The sequence below is a fragment of the Amblyomma maculatum genome, chromosome 1, assembly GCF_055883805.1.
Source record: "Amblyomma maculatum isolate TAMU_Amacu chromosome 1, ASM5588380v1, whole genome shotgun sequence".
Taxonomy (NCBI): Eukaryota; Metazoa; Arthropoda; class Arachnida; order Ixodida; family Ixodidae; genus Amblyomma; species Amblyomma maculatum.
Window position 1 is genome coordinate 288,808,933 of NC_139344.1, and position 6,906 is coordinate 288,815,838.

General features: G+C 44.3%; 1 pseudogene; it reads right to left on the reverse strand.

Annotated features, from left to right (window-relative positions):
* Positions 1-298: 298 nt before the first annotated feature.
* LOC146206775 (uncharacterized) lies at positions 299-6,117 on the reverse strand (annotated as a pseudogene).
* Positions 6,118-6,906: the final 789 nt, after the last annotated feature.

Consider the following 6,906-nt stretch of genomic DNA (forward strand, 5'->3'; position numbering starts at 1 on the left):
ATTTATTTGAAGCATAGTAGTGAGCTCAGCAGAGGAATGTGTGGCTCAGAGAAATCTTATTTTTTATTGGTCATTGCTAACTCGGATGGGTGTCTGCAGTCCTCATCACTGAGAAGCATTGGTTGGGATAGTACTGTAGTTTGTGCCCTTCAAACGGTATGGCTGCTTGTATATGCCTGCTTCCCACGTTGCTCACACGCTCAGGTACTTCATGTTGTGCTGATGACAGCATCCATACGTATCTTGGACACAACAGCCAGGAAGCATATAACAATAAGCACTGACAGGGGGACCGATTTCCTGCTTCCACGAAAGAAGCATTTCCTGCTCTCACACTACTTATTGAATCGTGTTTTCCTTTGCCTGACAGCATCTTCCTTTGAAACCCTGGGAAACTGGCTGCTCAGTGGTGGTGGGGTCTGCATGAGTGCAGTTTTCCTGTCCTGTGATGGTCTGCTGGCCTCCACCATGACCGCGTCCAAGAGTGTCTGCACATACCCTGGAAAAAGATTTGGGAACGCCATGAAGCAGATTTTCTTGGATAACAAAATCGTTTGCACCTACCATGTGTTGATTGTTCCTTTACAGGGCAAGCAGTTGCTTTGCCTCCTGTAGCTTTAGGGTATTTCAGCCTCCAACGGGCTGTGCCGTCTTGTCGGAGCGCTTGGCTTCGTGCACTGTTTTCATTGTAATGCATGATAGCCAACTGGGTTCTGAAAAAATGCTCAGTGATTAAGAGTACAATAAAAACAGTTACATGCGCCAATGCTTGTTTCTTGCAGAGGTCACATATCACAGCCTGTACACTGTCGCCCCATAAGATAACAATGTTAGACAGTTAGGCAAACTATGAATACATAAGCAGTAGGAATATTTTCATACTGCTAGTTGCCAGCAGATGTTTGGAGTTGTCATTAAAATAAGGATGTTGGTCTTTCAGTTATTTTTCTTAAGTTTGCAAATGTTGGTGAATGTATTTCAGAATGTACTGACTTTTTTCAGCAAGTCTATTTCTTTCCAAGACAGTCACAAGTGACTTGTAGTATATCCAGACTCAGTGGTTTATACAAAGGTACAGCTTTAGAATAGCTATTGTCCCAAGAAAAGAAGACAAATGATGGCACTATCATTCTAGATGCTGCGGTCATATATTTCTAAAATTAGGTTGTCTAAGCATTGCTGAGGCATGGTGCTTGGCTAAGCAAATGGTTGAGGCAACATGCGGTCCCTGTACTGTTGGCAGTTAAGGAAACTGCCGCAGGCCTGAGCTACAGCCAAAACATTTTTCACACTTATGGATGTTTTCACGTCAGTGTAAATGCATGGTTTATTAAACCTGCTCAGCTCTGCCTCTGCTGCCCTCAGCTGGAGATGACAATGAACAGTGCTTTGCTTTAAAATAGTGAAGAGATGGATCCTGCGTGCAGAACATGTAACATAGCAAAGCAGTACCTCGAAACACAGAACCATGCTTACCTAACCTAATATCTCTCATCTGTGCTGCAGACACAGGTGACATAGCAAGTATGGCCTAAAAACACAATCAATACTACTAAGTTTGAAATACCTCTTCGGTGTTTTTCTTTTGCTCTGCAATATAAGCCGTACACAGTTGCCAGCCAACTGTGGCGGCAATCAGGAATACCACCTTTTTTGGTCAGAACCAACACCTAGATATTTGATTTTCCATACATTTACTGGCATTTTCAGTGAACTTTTAAATTTAACTCATAGTTAAAAGCCAGTAACTGCCGTGAGTATATAGGAGAGAATGGTTCTTTTCACATTATCCATATTACTGAGACAACTGAACCTGTACAAATATACAATGCTTACATCTATCTTGGCAGGTTGAATAACAAAGTAAACTGAAGCAGTTGAATCTTACCTTGCCCTCATTCCAAGGTATGAATACTGGCAATTCTTTGGTGCAAAATGCAACAGAAGGCCATGAAATGTTTCCAGACCATAGGTCTGGTGCTTGGTTGAGAGCTTTGGCATGTCGGCCAATAGAACCTTCGAGGTAGCTATGTCCCGTAGCTTTTCAAATGCCTTTGATTCTGAAAAACAGAATACAGGGCGAACCAATCCAAAGCTGAGTGAGGAAACTGAATACTCTCAGCAAATTTCCTCTGGGGAGATAGTCTCACACTGAACAAACTGAAGACTCAGGAAAATTTGAAACATCCTGCCCGGCTTCCTCTTTACAGCAAGCAACTGAGCGTGAACCGAGCGAGAATGGTACAGTGGCATATACTTTGATGGTACAGAAAGGGCGAAAAACATGTACACACAACATAACAGCATTGTGCGAAAAATGCTGGGCTATCAGTGTTAACAGTTTTGCCTGACTCGGGGTAGACATATACTAGCCGGAGCAAATCAGAATAGCATTGCCATTTCTGCTCGGCCAGAGAAAAGAGACTTGATACAGATTACTGAATTGAGCTAAGGATGGTTACACCATCTGAGTACAGAGCAACAAGGAACAAGAGTGGCTGCACAAACGTACTCTGATACATTTTGGAAAAGGCTGAAAAAAAAGTAGTCCCACCTTCACTGATAACACATGTTGGCTCACAATAAACAACTCTAAGTGGTTACCACTATGGTGTTTCACATAGCTGGAGTATTTAAAAATATTAAACCCTGCAATTAACAGTGTACAAATTTTGAACAGAGAAAAGATATTAGACACGAAGGAAACGTGCACAAAGTGAGTCTTCCTGTGTATGTTTCCATCTTGTCTGGCATATTTTACACATAATATCGACCAACTTGGGCAGCTTTCAATCCTAACGAGTGTTTCATTGCTTTCCAACATCTTCACTATTCTTATATTTTTCGGCTACATCTCTACTTACCCTCTTAGAGCCACTGCCGGAACTCAGGCGTGCCATGGAGGCAGGCTGGAAATAGTGGATTGCCGTGAATATGCACATTCCTAATATGGTTGAGAAGCGACAACCATTTCGGAACAATGTGGTCGCTATTCTCGTGGCTAGACGCCGCTGACCAGTACAGGTGATTTGGATGGACTTCGCCCAAAGCTGCAGGTCCTTGCAATCACGCCGTTTTGATGCAGACGTCACTTTCTTGAAAACACCTAAAAGGCATAATGCAAGAGCTAACAGTCAGCGCTCACATTTTGTTACAAGACACTTAAACAGAAAACATTGCAAATGCCAATACTGCCACCTAAAAAATGTGCTGCTTCGAAGTACCTTTTGCAACATGCCAAACATCAAACTTGTGCTGGATGCCTGGTCTTTCCTTCCGCATATATGCCTTGATTTGGACATGTCGGTCTGTGACAATGGCTTTCACATTGATGCCTTGGCTTTCAAGGAATTGCAGGCCACGTTTCAGTCCTTTTAATTCCATATAACAACTGCCTCCTACTTCATTGGACTGCAATATACAACACATAGGCAATTATTTTTTTCTCACAATAGAACAAAGTGAAAGCAAAAGCAGCCACAACTTCTGCAACAGCATAGCATTGACCAGTATGGAGTGGTGAAGCCTCCCAAGAATGCTAAATGAGAAGTTTAAAACAAACCTGGACAAGCTCGAAGTGCAGGAGTTTGTTGTTTTAAACATCCAACAGAGAATATGTGCCAAATTTGGCACTGAATCCAGGCGAATCGGCTCGGCCATCCCCAGCAAGTGAGATTTCCTTGCCCCTGGCATTCTCCAACAAATGGTCTTGTTGTTCCCTCCAAACCTTCAACAAAGATTTTCAAAACAGTGAGCACTTGCAGTGGAATTTTTCTTAGGCACGACCTTTTTTCAAAACACTTACTTTCTCGATTGCAGGCCAAAGATGAATCCGCTGAATGTTGAAGAAAGTTCTATCGGTGACCACCTAGACACCAATTGATGACAACATCCTCAAAGATGCAGTGGGGTTATTTCCCGAAAATAGCAGGGCAGCACAAAGTTTTAAGTTTAATACTGGCTGCTGTCTCACAACATCTTGGTTTCTCCAGTACAGATGGTGCCCTGAGGGGCACCAAGCATGTATTTCAGTCAGCGTTCCTTCACAGTGAACGCTGCATGTGCAAGGTGCAAGGCACGTGTGGCACACTTTGAACAATTCTTTTAGGTGCTTTTTATCCACAAGAACCGTGCCTTTTTCACAATCACCTAAGGTCGACGGTGGTTCTGGATATAGGTGCCCATCACAATTGTCAGGCCTGAAAAAGAAGAATAGGATTCACAGAGTGAAAGCTAGTGGGGCAATGGCACAGAGTTTCGACATGGAGCATAAGCTGCATGAAATGCTGCCTCAAGCTTAAAGGCTAAGCATAGTAAGAATAGCAACACATACTCTTGCCAGGAGTCACTGCCAGGGCTGTAGTTGTCGCAACGCTCGGGCTCAGATTCAGGGTCAGTAAGGCTACTATCATCTTCACATGGCTGTTGTGCAAAATTCACCTGGGCAGCTGCGTCTACCAGGAAGCTGCCAACCTGGACACCTTGAAAGAAAACACGTATTAACGAAATATTTTAGAGTTCAATGTCATTATTTTCACTAAGACAAAGAGCCATTCACTTTAAATTAATTTAGAAGCTAACAAGTACAACTGAAATATCATGGTGAACATTGTATTCCATGTGCTCAACATAAACACATGCACAAAGAAACATAATAATGAAAGTATTGTACCTATTGAAACACCTCGAGGCTCGGTCTGTGTCTTTCGTGATGTTTTCCTGGGTTTTATATCTGCTTGGGATGCATTGCAAACTGTTGGCGGCCGCACCACAACTTGCAGGCTTTTGTCAGCAGTTTCCTTTGAGACGACCTGTGCCTCTGTAACCCTGATGTTTACATTCTCTTCGCATGGCGAAGGGGGTGAAGTGGTAGCTTCTTCTTCAGGAGGCGTGTTCTCGAGCATTTCTGCGAGGACCTGAAAGAATATGAAATATGCACAACACAAATGCCAGCCTACTATGAAGAAATACATAAAAATTCATGAAAACACTGACAAAAGCATTTTCTTTCGTTAGTATCAATAACCACAGTGCCTTAGACCACATCCAAAGATTAGGAGCCTCAAGGAATTTACTATCCTGAGACGTGCTCTTCCCTGCACTCCGTTCTTTTGCATTGTGAAAGATGTAGTTGCAAGATTCTGTTCAAAAAAAGTCAGATTTATACTGATTAACAGCACAAGCGTGAGTGCAACTTTACTAACGAGCACAGAAAACTACTGCCACTACACCAATATGGTGCATTTTGACAGATATATGTTCAGAGGGTGAATGAGAGAGAATCCGAAAGTTAAACTCCGACCAAAGGTCTCAGTTTTATGCTGTACAGATATACCCCCGAGTACTACAAAGCTGATAGCACGCAATTAAAAAAAATATATATATATACTGTCCCACCGCGGTGGCTCAGTGGTTGTTTTGACGAATGTCGTCGAAAGGCGACGGGCTGCCGAGTCACACCTTATTAACTGGTGGACCTCGTGCCGCCGACTGGCTGCTGCGGCGCACAGGATATGTTCACACGATCCACTATACAGTTATGGCCATCGGGTGCCGATTGCTAGGACGCTGATTTCGAGGCAGAGGGATTTGGCCCCGCCACAGCAGCCGCAATCCAGTTTTGGGAGATGCAAGGCGCCTCTGTAATATCCGATGTATGGAGATTCTGGTAGGAGAAATATTTCCCGAGCCCTTCGCCACTATGTCCTTCACATAGCTCTAGTCAGTTCGCGGAACCTTGAACCACACAAGCAAACCACGGACAGGCACAAGCGTACCTTAAACACTTACCTCCCGCCGCTTTCTTTTGGCGAAGGCCGCTCTTGGAGGTGGCGAGGCGTTGTTGTGCGGGAACACTGACGGAACAACTCCGGGCTTCAGTCGCGCTGATTTAATTGGAATTCCGAGTGCCCGCATCGTTCCCAAGCTCCGATAATAGTCACTATCACGGAAATAGTTCGAGCACAACACAGTTGATTTCGTAGGTACGAATTTTTTCCTCTTCACGGCAGAGACCCACCGCGCTGAAAGTTTCTTGTCCTTTGGAAATGTGTGAAAGACCACATCGTCCCGGCCGCCAGTGTTCGCGCAGCCGAATGCTGCGCAGAACGACGGCATGATGGTCACTTGTTGCTACACCCACTCCACACACAACGCTCGAACTAGAAAAAAAACAATCGGCACTAGCAAAGGATTACAGAGATCGTCGTTCGCCACGCCAAAGCGCGAGACGCAGCGGAGCAAGCAATGCAGGACGTGCAGGACGGCCGGCCGGCTCCCCGTGAATGGCGTCACTTCCGCCAGCTCTCCAATTTTGCCATCCCCCAACCCGGCGCTTCCGGAGGCGACGGGGGCGTGTCCGCGGCGGGTTTTTAAAGGGCGATTGCGGCTGTTCTAACGGACAGAATCGAGAAAAAATTTACACATATAATTTTCGAGGTCTTTTCTTCCCAACCACAGCATTTCATGCAATTTGAAAACCGCTTCAGCTTCCCTTTAAGTACCAGAGCTTCTTTTCAGCAGCACAGCATATGTTATTTATGTGTGCTTTCCAGTTAAGGTCATAGGATATGGTTACACCTAGGTACTTGATTTGATTAACACGGCTTACAGGCTTACCATCTATCTCATAATCGAGAAAGTAGACGTTTTTATTCTTATTTGTCACTCTCATGTACATTGTCTTACTGTTGTTTATTTTCATTTTCCACTTGGCGCACCAGTCAATATAGTTTGTAAGGCGGTCTGTAATGCAGTCTGGTCGTTGTGGCTGGATACTGTGGTGTAAATTAAGCAGTCAGCTGCAAAAAGTCGAACTTTGATATCGGAGTCAATCCTGTCAACGATATTATTTATATAAATGAGGAAAAGGACATCGCCTAGCACTGATCCCTGAGGGACGCCCGA